This window comes from Clupea harengus, chromosome 5, assembly GCF_900700415.2.
Source record: "Clupea harengus chromosome 5, Ch_v2.0.2, whole genome shotgun sequence".
NCBI lineage: Eukaryota > Metazoa > Chordata > Actinopteri > Clupeiformes > Clupeidae > Clupea > Clupea harengus.
Window position 1 is genome coordinate 709743 of NC_045156.1, and position 14874 is coordinate 724616.

The following is a 14874-nucleotide window of genomic DNA, read 5'->3' on the forward strand; positions in this document are numbered from 1 at the left end:
TAATGAGCAGTTAAATACAAATGTAAAATGTGGGAAAGAATATTTTACACTAAATGTATCTAATATTGTGTTGGTGATATTTAAATCATTCATTACGTTTTGTTGGGAAAAAAAGAGGATACAAAAAATCGCATATTAAATCGCAATCGCAATATTTTGGTAAAAAATCGCAATTAGATTATTTTCCCAAATCGTTCAGCCCTAGCGCTATCCCAGGGCAGGTATGAATGGCGGCACGATCAGGTGCTGAGGAAACTGGCAGAGGTGGTGGAGAGGAAAAGGCAAGAGGCAAGCGTTGGGAGGCAGCCGGGGAGCCAGCAGTGGACCCATTTCCTTAGGGAAGGGGAAAAGGGGGGCACTGTCAGAAAGAGACCAGCATCCACCCTTTTGTTGCCAGGAGCGGAATGGAGAATGGAGGTGGACTTGGACAGGCAGCTCCACTTCCCAGGGGAGATCTGCAGCACCACACTGAGGCCAGATGTGGTGCTGTGGGCCAAGATGGAGAGATCTGCGCTGCTTGTGGAGCTGACGATGCCATGGGAGGAGGGGATGGAGGGAGCCCACGAAAGGAAGAGGGCAAAGTATTCTGACCTGGTTGCGGAGTGCAGGGAGAGCGGTTGGAGTACACGACTCTTTCCAGTGGAGGTTGGCACGAGGGGGTTTGTTGGAAGCTCAATGACTCGCCTACTTAAAGAGCTAGGGCTGAGGGGCAAGGAGCTACACAAAGCCACCAGAGAGCTGTCTAAGGAAGCAGAGAAGGCAAGTTTTTGGATTTGGTTAAGGAGGCGGGACAAGGCATGGGGAGCGAGCAACTCCTGAGGAAGGCTAGCTGCGGGGGGTGACTGGGAGACGTCCCTGTTCACTGCCCCGCCACCAGGAGATGTTCCGGGATAAGGGGCGAAACATCTGTGAAAGGTGGTCCCCGGCTGATGATCCCGCAGCTAGCCCAAAGGGCACAGGTGGAGGTGCGGCAGGCCTAGAGCCTAGCAAGTTTTACCACCTACCTTTTCACACTAATAATGGCTGACAAAATTGGCATGCCCTTTGCTACAGAAAGTATGGTGTTCTTAGAGAAGCTTCATCGAAGGGAAGTTGTATGAGGCAGGCACCCATCGACTGAAATGAGCCAGTGAATACAAAGATTTCTGCAAAGTGAACGTACGTGCTTGTCAGAGTCGTAATGTCAGAGAGAGGTGAAGAAGCTCGTCGTTTAGTCTTTGGTCCAAGGTTAGGTTTTGCAGATAGTCAGGAACTCGGGAAAGTGTTCAGCAAGAAATAGGTTTTATTCCAGCGCAAACTGAACAATCAACTCGCATACCACGGTACACGAGAGGAATCTTTCAAAGTAGTCGCAGAGACTCACGTCTCTTATACAATTAACATTAGATATGGGAGGGGAAAGGTGTGTCTGGGGGTAGGTATCAGTTTTGAGGGGATGACTGCTAATTAACCTAGTTAGGACTCTGACCCTAATTTAATCACATTGAATAAATGCTAAATATGCCTGTCCCACACATGGCTCAGTAATCAACTAGCTGGCTTCATACAAAAGGTCAGGAGGTAAGCTTGATGGCTCTGGCTGGTTTCAAACAAATGGCAGGAACCAGACCTAATGGGTCTGGCTTTAAGACACCCAGGGATTAAGAGACAGGTTTGATGTCTCCATAAGTTGACCATTTGTGCATACTAAATATCTATTATCAATATCGATTTCAATGAAATCTAACAGAAGGAACATGTAAAGAGAGAGCTTATTCCGCACAGTTTTAGACACAAAGAATGATTTTTGCAGGGTCAGAGTGTTCTTTTGACGTGCTATTGCTACGACTAAATTTTCACCGAATTTCATTTTTTCCCCACTGGTCTTCCTGGAAACAAACTAGTCCCTTGATATGTTTGTTTTTCATGGTAAAAACAAGATATTTGTTTGTCTCCGTTAGAAACTGTTTTAAGGGTATGCAATATGAAAATGCCATCATTCCCTTATTTTTCAAGGCAGTAAAATTTTGCACCAAAACTCAAAAAAGGAAAAGTGGGTGGTGGACTCGATTGGGGACATACAGTGTTTTCAGAAAGTATGTATGCAAGTATGAAAGTATGTCCCCAACCAAAAGCACAATGAATTGAACACATTTTCCTTTGTATAACTACAATTACCTGTCCAGAGTACCTAGTGACTGCTATGAATAGGGTAGCTGACAAGGGAAAGACCATGTAATGGCGTGGAAAGAGATGGCAAGAGGGAATAGACCCCCTGGGGCTGCTTTGGGCTAGCAACCCATAGCAGCAGCATCTGCAGCTAATAGAGCCAGGTAGATGCACCCAAGGGAGCTACAGAAGAACAAACCAAAAGAATAGCCCAAGAGTCACAGAGAGCAGGGGTGGAAGATCACTCACAAGCAGACTACATGTACACCCTCAGTTTATGTTCCTCATGGTTGATTCGGCATATTTGCTCGATCGAAATCCAAATGGCTGATTAGTGTAACAGGAGCTATAAGGGGGAACCCCACAGCCCTGTTTAAGTAGCCAACTACGCCACCCTGGGAATTGCACCCAGAGAATATTTAAACTAAATGTCCTAATAGGCACATCAGCCCTTAAGAACAGGTTCGAAACACACCACACAAGAGTCGTGAATTCCACAATATGTTATTTATTATAAAGATATGTAATTATGAGGTGTATGCTTATAGAGGGAGAGATGGACCTAGACAGACTGAGAGGTTAGTCAAAGTAGAAAAGGCATTTATTTAATAATGAATAAAAGGGCTTAAACAATCAGCACCCTGAGGTTCAGGGCTGACAAACACGCTAGGGAAGGGAATTAAATGGAAACAAACTATAGCAGGCAGAGACTTACCTTAGAGGGGCGGCAGGCTAACTGGGAAGTGTGCTTCAGGACTCACACCACCCTTGTGAAGGCAAACACGGCACAGCACACGAAAAGTGACCAGAGTGACAGCAACCACACAGCAACCAATGATCACACGTGAATATGCACTGACGGGACTCCACCACCAGGTGACTGGCCCCCCTCCAGGATAGCACAATGCCTGCTCATACAAACAAAAGGGGATAAAGAAAATATGAAAGCACCAGTCGACCCCAGCTGTAGGGCAAACACACATAGCAGGGAAACTACAGGCAAGTTAGATTCCCCTCTCACAGGATACCTGAAGTACCAAAAGAACTATACACAGGCAAACGATATAAACAGAACACAGGAATAAATGCGTGCTGTGCACGACTATGACCAGGTACTTAAATAACACACAGACCGCAAAACAACTCGTATAAACCAAAACAAAAGAACGACAAGACAAGACAGCAGCTCGTGTGGTGACTCCAGCCCTCCACCAGGCCGGGTTGTGTCTGCAGAACACAAATCATAATTAAAAACCTAACGGAGGTAAAATAATGCCAATAGGGAGATTTAAATAAAATACCCACGTTACTCGGAGACACAGGCTGCCGCGGGAACGTGCGTCCTCACTAAACAAACATGACAGATATAAGTATAATTATAAAAGTTCAATGACTCTGCTAACCCATTCACGAACAGCGCATACCTGGAACTAGAGTGAACCACCGTTCTCGAGGTCAGCGAAGGAGGAGATGATCACAACACCAGGCTACAATAAAGGACGAAGTTAGTCCACAGTGTGATATAAATTCCACGCAACTGGCTTAGAGGCGAAGGCAACCTACCGCAGGAGAAACAGGAAGCCACTCTGCACAGGAGGTAGCGATTCACAATCTCCAGATATTGCACACTTCCAGGCTTTTATAGCCACACCCAAGCAATGGCCACTAATTACTCAGGTGTGCTGAACGAGTGCAGTGACGTGAGCATGGTGAATTCATTTCAATCATTTTACTTTAATGCTGTATTATAGGCAACATCTTTGTGTCGCGCTGAAACATGTGAAATGTATTTGAAAAAGGATTTCTGCTTCCTGCTGGCACTCAAAATGCAGCCCATAGCATATCTTACTGGTCTATAGGCCTTATAATAATCAGCTACCTCTATTTTTGTGACGGTGACATGACGTAATACAAAATTGCCCTACCAGAAATTTCAGGCTAAAATCGCCACTGAATCCACGAGAAGTGTTTCAACATGCACAAGGTGCATTACAGCAAAGGGATATCATTGGGCAGGTACAGAGTGGAAGAGCAGAGTTTGGGTTAGGTGACAGTTGGAAAGTATGGGATAAGGCTACAGTGCCGGAGAGGAGGCAGATGGTGACTAGCTTTGTTCGCGAGCAAGAAGAGGAAACTAAACGAGCAGCAGCAGCTTCTCAAGCAAAGCAAAGGTGGTGAATGAACTGGCATGGTGTTGAGACGAGGAAGATCAGCTTGGGCTTTGGGCTTTGGACGCTAACTGCATTAAAGTCATTGTTGGAGCCACTTATGATGTCCTCCCAACTCTGCAGAACCTCAGTCAGTGGGTTGGTGAACATGAAAGCTGCAAGATATGTTTAGGTCATTTAAACATAATTTGTCTGGGTGTAAAACTAGCCTGATCCAGGGTGTCGAGACACAATCAGGTTTTAAAATAATTCGTGTGTTTGTTTGAGAACAAACAAGTTGAGGTTAACTCTTTGCCGGTTAATGACGGGCACAGTAGAATTTCTTTTGTGCGAGTGGGGCAGAAAAGTGGACACGAGGCACGTACAAACAGTAATGGCAAATGGGGCAAAGTGCAGGATTGAAGATTACTGGCTGATGTCGGAAGACAGCTTGGAGTGCCACAGTGTATTATTGCGATTGCTATGAGACCAGACATGGTGTTGTATTCTGTGTCTGAGCGCATTGTTTACTTTATTGAGTTAATAATTCCCTTTGAAGATGCGATTGAGAGAGCATTTCAAAGGAAGAAGCAGTATGTGGAGCTGGAGATGGAAGCTGAGGGAACAAGGCTGGTAAGCACACACAAAACCAGTGCAGATAGGTTGTTAGAAGCTTTGCAGCCAAATCAACCACAGCACTTCTGTTGGATTTTGGTTTTCGAGGAAGCTTTAAGGGAGCTGAAAATTGAGCCAGTGGTTATGGCTGAGGTGCTGGCAGATTACTTGGGGTCATGAATTAACCTGAACTAACACTGAGATGTGGGAAATCTTGTTGAGGTGTATCTTGAGGTGTATTTGTTGTCTCTAGCACTGGCATGTGTCAAAACATATCATGAGTGGAGGGGGGTCGGTCTGGGATGCCAGACACCACTGCTGAGGCTTCTGGAGGTGTTGTGTGCCTTATACAGACAGCGCATGTTGTACTGTGAAGGAGGGCCATTACGGATCCTGGGTACAACATGCTGTGTGTGTTGCGATTGACTGTCACCAGCCTGTGCATTGTTGTATCCTGTGGCTCAGTCAGGATCTATGGTTGGGCAGTTGTTATATTGGTTAGGTTAGATTGTTGGGTATGAGTACTTGCATGTGACAGTGAGAGGATTTGCTGCTGTGGGAAGTCCCCAACCAATAGCACAAGGAAGCTTTATCTGTGTATAACTACAACCAGCCTTATGCTAAAAATTGTTGAAATTAATTTCCTCCCTCCTCAATCTACACTCAGGACCCCATTTTGACGAATTGAAAACAGAAGTTTAGAAAGTTTTGCGATTTATTAAAAAGGAAAAACTGAAATATCACATTGACATAAGTGTTCAGACCCTTTGCTTCGACCCTTGAAATTTAGCTCAAGTGCCTCCCATTTCTCTTGATCATCTCTGGGATGTTTCTACAAAGAAATTCTGCTGCATTGAGCACAGTGGCCTTCATAATTATTAAATGAAACAAGTTTGGAACAACCAGGACTTTACTATCAGAACCTTGGTAAGAGAAGTGATCAAGAAACCGATGGTCACTGAACTCCAGAGATCCTCTGTGGAGACGGGGAAATCTTCCAAAAGGACAGCCATCACTGCAGCACTTCACCAATCTGGACTTTATGGCAGAGTGGCCAGATGGAAGCCTCTCCTCAGTGAAAAACACAGGAAAGTCTGCTTGGAGTTTGCAAAAAAGCACCCAAAGGACTCTCAGACTGTGGGAAACAGATTCTCTTGTCGGATGAAATCGAGATTGAAGAGTTTGACCTCAATTCAAAGTGTTATGTCTAGAGGACATGAGACACCTCTAATCATGTGCCCAACACCTTCCCACCTGTGAAGCATGCTGTGGGGGTGTCTTACAGTGGCAAGGACTGGAGCGTTCAAAACCCTGAAAATAACTTTCTGGAGAAACTGAATGTGAATTGTAGGTCAGAGCAGCAGATCACACTCATGTTAGGTGATTATATGCCCTTTGTTTCTTAACATGTGTGGTAACAATACCAAATGGAATATTTTGAAGGTGTGCTTATGTTGTTTATAAGGTTATGGATGAAATCATTTGTCATTTTGGCTGACAAAGCCCCTTAGTAGAGTAGGCTGAAATGTCTGACATTTACTGGAAGGAAGGAAGGAAGGGAGGGAGGGAGGGAGGGAGGGAGGGAGTGAGGGAGTGAGGGAGTGAGTTGCCTGACTGACTGACTGACTGACTGACTGACTGAGCGAGCAGAACAATGGAAAAGCCCTCACATCCAAAAGCAGGAAATAGGGGGAGAGAAAGAGACGGGCTGCATTGTGAGTTAATAACACCACTGTTCAGCACTCAGTGAATTTAGCAAGAAATTCAGAAACACCCATATTGCCACAGGATTCTGTCTCTTAACAACTGACTGCTCCCTAGCAAAGCATCCTCTTGAAGCTTAAATGATGTACATAGAGGACTAACCCCCCATCCTCCTTTATCAGAGAGCCCATCTCATTAGCCTTGTCCGTTAGAACCGTATGCACAAACAGCATTTCTATCTAAATAATTAGTTGTCCACTGCTTGTGCCTGTGAGCTGCTCCCACCATCAGCCTCCTCAAAAAAAGGCAAAAACATTTTCTTGTGGATGTCAACTGAAATGTACAGTGTGTTGTTCTTGTCTTCTTCTATATATAGTACATCCAGAAAGTATTCAGACCCCCTCACTTTTTTCATATTTTGTTATGTTGCAAAAAACCCTGAAATTTTACATTGACATAAGTATTCAGACCCATTGCTATGACACTTGAAATTTTGCTCAAGTGCCTCCCATTTCTCTTTGATCACCTTTGAGATGTTTCTGCACCTTCATCCAATTGAGTCAAACTGTGGTAAATTCAATTGTTTGGACATGAGTTGGAAAGGCACACACCTGTCTATATAAGGTTTCACAGCTGACAATACATCAGAACAGAAACCAAGCTATGAGATCAAAGGAACTGCCTGCAGAGTACAGAGACAGAATTGGGTTGAGGCCCAGATTTGGCGAAGGCTAAACTAAGTTTCTGCTGCATTGAAGGTTACCAAGGGCATTAATTCTTAAATGGATGCAGTTTGGAACAACCAGGACTCTACCCAGAGCTGGCCACCTGGCTAAACTGAGCAATTGGGGGAGAATGGCCTTGGTAAGAGAGATGACCAAGAACCCGATGGTCACTCTGGCTGAGCTCCCAAGATCCTCTGTGAAGATGGGAGAAACTTAGAACAACAACCATCACTGTAGCACTCCACTCCTCTTTGGCTTTGTGGCAGAGCGGCCTCTTCTCAGCGAAAGGCACAGGAGAGTCATTCCATGTCAAGTGTGACAATGGCTCTCACTCGACCGTCTCAGACTTGGCTGAAAAAATTATAGGTATAGTCGCAAATATTAGCTCTCTACTCCCAATAGTTTTGTCACAAAAGGTGTTTTAGGGGGGAGGGGGTGCCTGTACTTAAGATGCTTTTTTTAGCAGCGTGTTTTGAAGAGCCATTTTCAAATTGCTATAACTAGAAAAGTATTTAAGCTAGCTCCTTCAAACTTTCTAGGCTTAAAATCGGATACTATTACGAATATGGACTTCCAAGGGTGTGGCTTGGGTATATCATAGTATTCGGGGTGCTTGAATTTGCTCGCAAATTTTACTCTACGCTCTGTTGCAGCATCTTTGAAGGCCTGTGGAAAGCTCAATGTTAAAGCTAGAGACTTGATATTATACACATACCTTCCTATGTATGCTCTGTATATTGTATTAAAAAACTGTCGGTATGTGATGAATGGTCTGGAAGATATAAAAAATCTGAAAATGGATGAAAACACGTTTTGTGCAATTTTTGGTATGCTATAGCAAAAAAATGACAGCATTTATCAACATGAAACTAATTGTTTTGGAAAGATTAGAAATTTGTTCTTAACATGTAAAAAATTTGTGATGGTGTTTCAAAATAACTGGTCATGTCTGGTCAAAATAACTTTTTGAAAATATGGGATTTTTGTACACGCCCAGCATTCAATGGCCTATGGAAGCATATTCAAATGGTAACAAAAGGTACGTTTATGACACAGAGCTTAAACTGCACAAAATGCTTTTATTAATGTTTCATAGTATCTGTAGTAAATATTATTCCAGTGTCTGGAATAGCTGGATTTTGTGTCAACTATGAGGTGGAAGAAGCCAAATCTGAGATGGTCGAGTGGGGAATTTTCCTTAAATTGGTACGTTTGGCGTGGAATGACTCAGGACCTAAAGGACTCTCAGACTGTGAGAAACAAGATTCTCTGGTTTGATGAAACCAAGATTGAACTGTTTGGCCCCAATTCTAAGCATCATGTCTGGAGGAAAGCAGGCACCGCTCATCACCTGCCCAATACCGTCCGAACGGTGAATCATGTTGGTGGAAGATTCTTGCTATGGCGGTGTTTTTCAGCAGGAATTACATTTTATATAATTAAGTTTTTCCTTTTTTTATGAATTTGCAAAAAGTTTTCGCTTTGACATTATGGGGAATTGAATGAAGATTGATGAGGAGAAGAACAAAGAACAAAACGTGAAGAAAGTGAATCAGGTCTGAATACTTTCTGATTGCACTGTAAACACGACGGCCAATCTCCCACTCCCGTTCATGCCTGAATGTGAATGGTGATGAGTCATGGTGATGAGGTCCTCCACCCGTGAGAAGATGCTTCATTCAAACTCACCCATTATGCTTCCAAGATCCCCGACCAGGCAACAAGGTGTGCTGGCGACCGTGTCCTCATGTGTTTGGAGCCCGCCTGCGTGCCTCACACCTGCAGCCCATTGACTCCATTAGCACCTCCTCATGAAGAGCTTTATTCGCTCGTGGAGCTGCCTGCACGTGTCACCAATTATTTTTGAAAGTTGGGATTTTTTTTTGTTTGTTTTCTTATGGCGAGTTCTTTGGATGAGGCTCAAGCAGGCCTTTATGGCCTCTTTCTTATTTTCCTCTTCTATGTTGTTTCGAATGAGAACTAGGGCTGCAAGGTCTTTCATGCAATAAAATGAGAGCAAACCTCTTGACTGTGCAGTTCTTTGTACAGCCTACAACTTATGTGACTATGTCTTATTCTGAGATATCCTGAGAAGGGCATAAGATTTATTGTTGTCAGTTTGTCCACAGTTCCACTGCATTGACCATAGCATATTTGTGGCTCAGTTGGGGTTTTGAAGAACACTTTCCTTTATACAATAACAAAGCCATTTGTAAAAGCCTAAACAGCCAACACATACTACTCTTGAGAGCCCTTTTGTCATTCTCTATTTTCACCAGACTAATAGCTCATTTAATGGGACAGTTTGACGTGTATGGGATGTGGAGTGCCTTTGTGTGTATGTGTGTCGGTGGAAGTATGTGAATGGGTGAGTACTACACAGTGCATGCCCAAACAGGTCATCTCAAGCAGATATATATATTTGTTTTGTTGAATATTGAGTTTTGTAGATCTTGTATTAGTTTGATTGTAATAACTGTAGTCCTAATCTGTCACAACAGCTTTTTGCATCCACTTTTGAAACACCCTTCAGAGGTTTCTCCTAAGATAAACATTATTGTAATTGGGATTTAACAGACTGTAAATGGGAATGGAAATATTAGTTACTTTAAGAACATGTATTGTTATTTCATGAAAGCTGCATGGTGTGTGTGTGGATGTGCTGAGCTAACAGATGGTTTATCTCTGTATGTATGTATGTATGTATGATCGGGATCTTATTGATCTTATCAATAGGATGCAATGCTATGGCATATAAAAAAAAGGTTCAAAAACAATGAAATCTCTTTGCATCTTCTTTTGAAGAGTTACAGAGCTTCCTCCTCACACGGAATATTGTATGCCGCAACAGATCCTACAAACCCTATCCCATTTGAACAGGCTATGCGTGAGCTGAAGGGGTGGGGGAGGGGGGGGGGGGGGGGGGGTGGGAGGTTTTAATCCACTGTGACTGTGGAGCTTTACTTCTGGAATTATCATTTATTTGGCATTGTCAGCTTCCCGGCCTCAAAGAGTTTGAGGTGCCCTCAGCGCAGTGCATTAATAAGATATGTTTTCTTTGAAATGGTACCCTTGACATCAGAGCTTTTCCTAGATGAATCACTCCCATCAAGGTATTCAGTTCTGTTGGTCAGTATCGACTAACGTTGATTCCGTCATTTGGATTTCTTCAATTAAAATAGGGAGGGGCACCATCCAAATGGGCTTTTTTTGCGTTGTCTGAAAGAGTGGACGGTACATTTGTAAGAAGTATTTTCTCCTCTGATCAGATAGACTCGACTTGTTGCTAGCAGACAAAGTTTATGCGGTGTTCTCCACAGACAGTGTTTGAGTGGACAGCCACCTCAGGTTAAAAGACGGTAGGTGCCTTGACATCTTCTACCTCCCAAACACTTCCATAACCATAGGGGTGTGGCACAGTCATCCACCAATCCATCCCTTCCTCATGGTGGTGATGCATGCCTGATGCTTTCCTTGCCAATATAGGACAGTACATCTTCCACATAGAATTCACTGAAAAGTTCATCAGCACGTTCCAGGAGAATCAAGAAAAACCACAAATGACTTACTACATCAGGGGAAATCATGGAAGGAAAATGTACTTGTGTAGGAAAACCGTAGGGAAACTGTAATCCTGCTTACCTGTTCTACTCTATGGACAGTAGGCACATATTAGATATATAATCCCAAACATTGGATTGTGACACACATGCTTTCAAACCTGTACCTGATTTATGGTGTGTGAAGCCAAATCATGACAAATAATGTCAAATCTGTGGCATGGACTCCCCACAAGTCACAAGTAATGAAATGTAATATCATCCTCTGTTTGTTTTTGGCTTCTCTCTCTCTCGCTCTAGGAGTTTCACAATTTTGAATAGCTTTGGAATTTTTTCATTTGAGTTTCTCAGACAGATACTGTATGATGGATTTCACTGCCTTATAAACCCTGTGAATATATTTGCACAATGGCAATGGTCGGAACCCCTCACAGTGACTCCAGACAGTACATGCTGTCCTATGCATATTATTAACTTCTTTGTAAGTCTGAATATATTTTGAATCATGAGCATGCATGATAATAGTGTCATTTTATAGTGTCAGATAAGGTGAGCAATTGAATGTAAATCACCCTTCTGCAAAATGATGTGCCCCAGCAGTAGCTCATTACAAGTTGTGCTGTATGGTCATTAACATGTTGTTCTTCAGCTAGTCTACAAGTTAGCTGGAAATGACGCACATAAAAAATAATATGTTCATAAATGTAGATTTACATTATATGTTCATAAGTTTACATATTTTAAGGCATGGAAGATGCTCAAAGAGATATCAGTCTTAACGTTTTCTAGGTGATGCTATGTGAAAAAGGAGATCTGTCCTAGAGTAGAGAACAATGCAGTAAGAGTTCTCCCAGCTTGTAGAGAGGCTTGGGGTTGCTGAACCTGTTAGTCCAAACATGTGCAAGGTCGCCTAGTTGGAATTGCTGCCCAGTTTGTTTCATCATTTATAACGATGCCTAGTTTGGGATCCTAGGTTTCTGGGCTCTACACCTGGAACCAATTTGGTTTATTTTGTGAACAACCTGGCTTATCTGGACTAATATAAGTATAATAAATCAGTGTGGTTGTACTGGACTGCCATCTCCTGACACTTTTCCCCTCGTCGCCACCCCATCCAGTAGCATACCTGCCAAAACATCCCTCATATAATTCAAGAAGTAATAAGACCACGCCACAGAAAACATGATTCTGATTTATTGTAAAATTGTATTTGTTTTCAGATGCACATCGTATTTATCATATGCTATTAATAACAGTTCTAAGTTGTGTATTGTTGTGAAGGATTGCAAAAGTTTTCAGTCACACAGTCATAAAAATGACTGTATGAATTTAAGATCTTCTTTGAGATGCCAATACAGATACTCTGCAGCACTCACACTAACACTGGCCCGCTCACATATATTAGGCCACGTCCACACGGAGCCTGGATTACCTGAATCCGGAATTTTTTTTTGATCCGGTACCTTTTTTTTATCGTGTCCTCACGGAGCCGTGTCAAGAAAAATCTGCGTCCACACGGAAATGCTGGAGCGGACCGGAGTGGTTGAATCTGCTGTAAAGACGTCATGAAGAATGCGCATAAAGTGACAGAAGACAGAAGTCGAGATCCAACTAGCACTCTTCCGATTGCTGAACGACTTCTCTACCACCTGAAATCACTGTTACCACAGCACTCAAACAGGACTAGTTAGAATCGCGCACTTCGCTATAACCCTCGTTTGTGTTACCGTTTTGAAACTTCCGTCTATAATACAAATCTTTTCACGTCAGATTTGCTCATATAGGCTATTGTTGAAACTTTTAAAAGCCGGTTTTGAACAATGATCTGATGCAAATAGATTAAACAGTGATAGATTAAAGTGTGGCTTGTTAATGTCATCCCTTTCCTAACCAGCTTCTTAACAACATCGATTTAGTTTATAAGGGTTCAGGCTGAGGTTGCGAGGCTTGGGGCATTCACATGGGGCAATGACATCATCGGGTTAAATAGTGTGCGGATCGGGCGACCACACGAACACAGATCCACTGGCGGGTTCGATTCTACCCGCTCTGGAGACCGGATTCAAAAAGTTGCGGATTCAGTGACCGAATCCGCCGGGTTCGTGTGGACGAGAGGCCGATCCGACAACATTTCTTTCCGGATTCAGGCAATCCAGGTTCCGTGGGGACCGACCCTTAATCATCCTCGCCTTTCTCTTCTCAATCAGAAGCTGTGTAGCCTTTGTGTTGAGTGTGGGTGTTTTTTTATTTATTTTTTATCAGCTCACAGCTTGCACAACTCCAATCAGATGGATTTCACCTCAGCTCGGCAAGGCTGACATAGAACATGGTGAGCACAATGTCCTTCCACCACAAGGTCCTTTTGAAGCTGTTCTGCCATGCCTCCTGCTGGGAGAATTCAAGAGTGTGTCTGTGTGTGAGGGGGGGTTGGGGGTGTGGGGGATGGATCAAAAGAGGAGGCATCATTAGGTCCGAATTGGCACTAGAGCCTATTGGGAAATTTCATTTACAAGGCAGTTAGTGACTGTCGCCATCATGTTCACTATAATGAGAACTCTGGGAGGATGCTTCGGGAATGCCAAAGTTTAAAAGAGAGAAATGGAAGCGGGCTGAATCAGAGCGGAGATTATTTTCTCCTCACTTCTCATCCTGTCCTGAAAATAACAACAAGACCACATGTTGAAAACACCCATGGAAATATTCCAAGAGAAATATCTCATGGAAAACCCGAGGTAAACATCTGCTTTTATACATTTATGTAGTGCCTCTCTGTTTAAACCTTCATGCTCGGTGGACGGAGAGGCTGGAAAACAGAGGTTGACAGGGTGTTTATTAGGAAAATCCATGAAATATTTGTCATGGCAGGCCTTCGAAGCAGGTCTGTACTTTGAAGATTTTGGTTTAATCCTTCATGGTACCAAGCAATTCTATAACTCTATAGTAAGCAAAGTGTTGATGTCAAAACAGATGCTCATTTCATATTTACATTCTGAGGCCTTGTAATTATAGTGCTGTATCACAATACATCTGTCTCCATTTTAGATTTAATACCTGTGGGCATTGCCATTCAGAGAATGAATAAGATGACTTAATCATCTTTGGTATTTTAAATGTGACAAATCTTTTACCCCATCCATTCACAGTGCAACCTAATTTTACAATTATTTACTGTGTGATTACAAAGCTTGCATGTGCATGGAGAGTCTACCACTGAAGGTTACGTGCATGGTAGCATGTAAGGAAACCTTGTTGACAGTGTAATATTTCACACTTCAGTTTGAAATGCTTTCATATAACGCATTGTATGGTTAATGTTGAATGTCTCTGCGCAGTGCAAAGACATTGTAATTGCTATTACAGCTACAGTTAAATAAGAGATAGATCATGTCCAAATGTTTACCTGAGAATAGTGCCTGATTGCAATGTGCACCTCCAGGCCGGCAGTCTTGACATTCAACACAAAGGCAGAGACAAAAGGTTGTATAACAGTTCTGAGGAAGCCTAAACAAAATGTCATTGATTTACATGCAAGGGGAGACAGGGAACCTCACAAAGGGAAAGGAGCCTTTCAACAATTCAGAACAGCCAGATTTGAGGGCTGGAAAACAGACCATTGTACACAATTCGGTTTGATTTGGCTTGGATAGTAACGACTGTAGCTTTTGGACTGTATGATTATTTCTGAGAACGTACGGGCTTAAAAGAAGAATATGTGTGAAAGTCATGCAGTCTCTGACTTCCCAGAGCAGTTGATCTGAATGTCCACTACAAAAAACAAAGAGTCTCACTCCTGAAGCAATTTAGTACTTTAAAAAACAAACACTAACGAATCACGACGGAAGCTTTTAAGGCGAGTGCTTGCTATTGACAAAGCGATCACTGAGAACATTAGGGTCTATAAATCCTGCCAACATCCCATAACTGTGCCACAAAAAAACGGGGGTGGAAAAGCTGGCATTTATTCAGTACTTTGAA

The 14874-nt window shown here is 42.9% G+C and overlaps 1 long non-coding RNA gene across 1 annotated transcript; it reads right to left on the reverse strand.

Annotated features, from left to right (window-relative positions):
* Positions 1 to 2967: 2967 nt before the first annotated feature.
* Positions 2968 to 3820, reverse strand: LOC116220423. The gene is made up of 3 exons (XR_004163650.1): positions 3712 to 3820; positions 3573 to 3635; positions 2968 to 3495 (listed from the first exon to the last, which is right to left on the reverse strand). It is a non-coding gene; the product is annotated as an uncharacterized LOC116220423 (long non-coding RNA).
* Positions 3821 to 14874: the final 11054 nt, after the last annotated feature.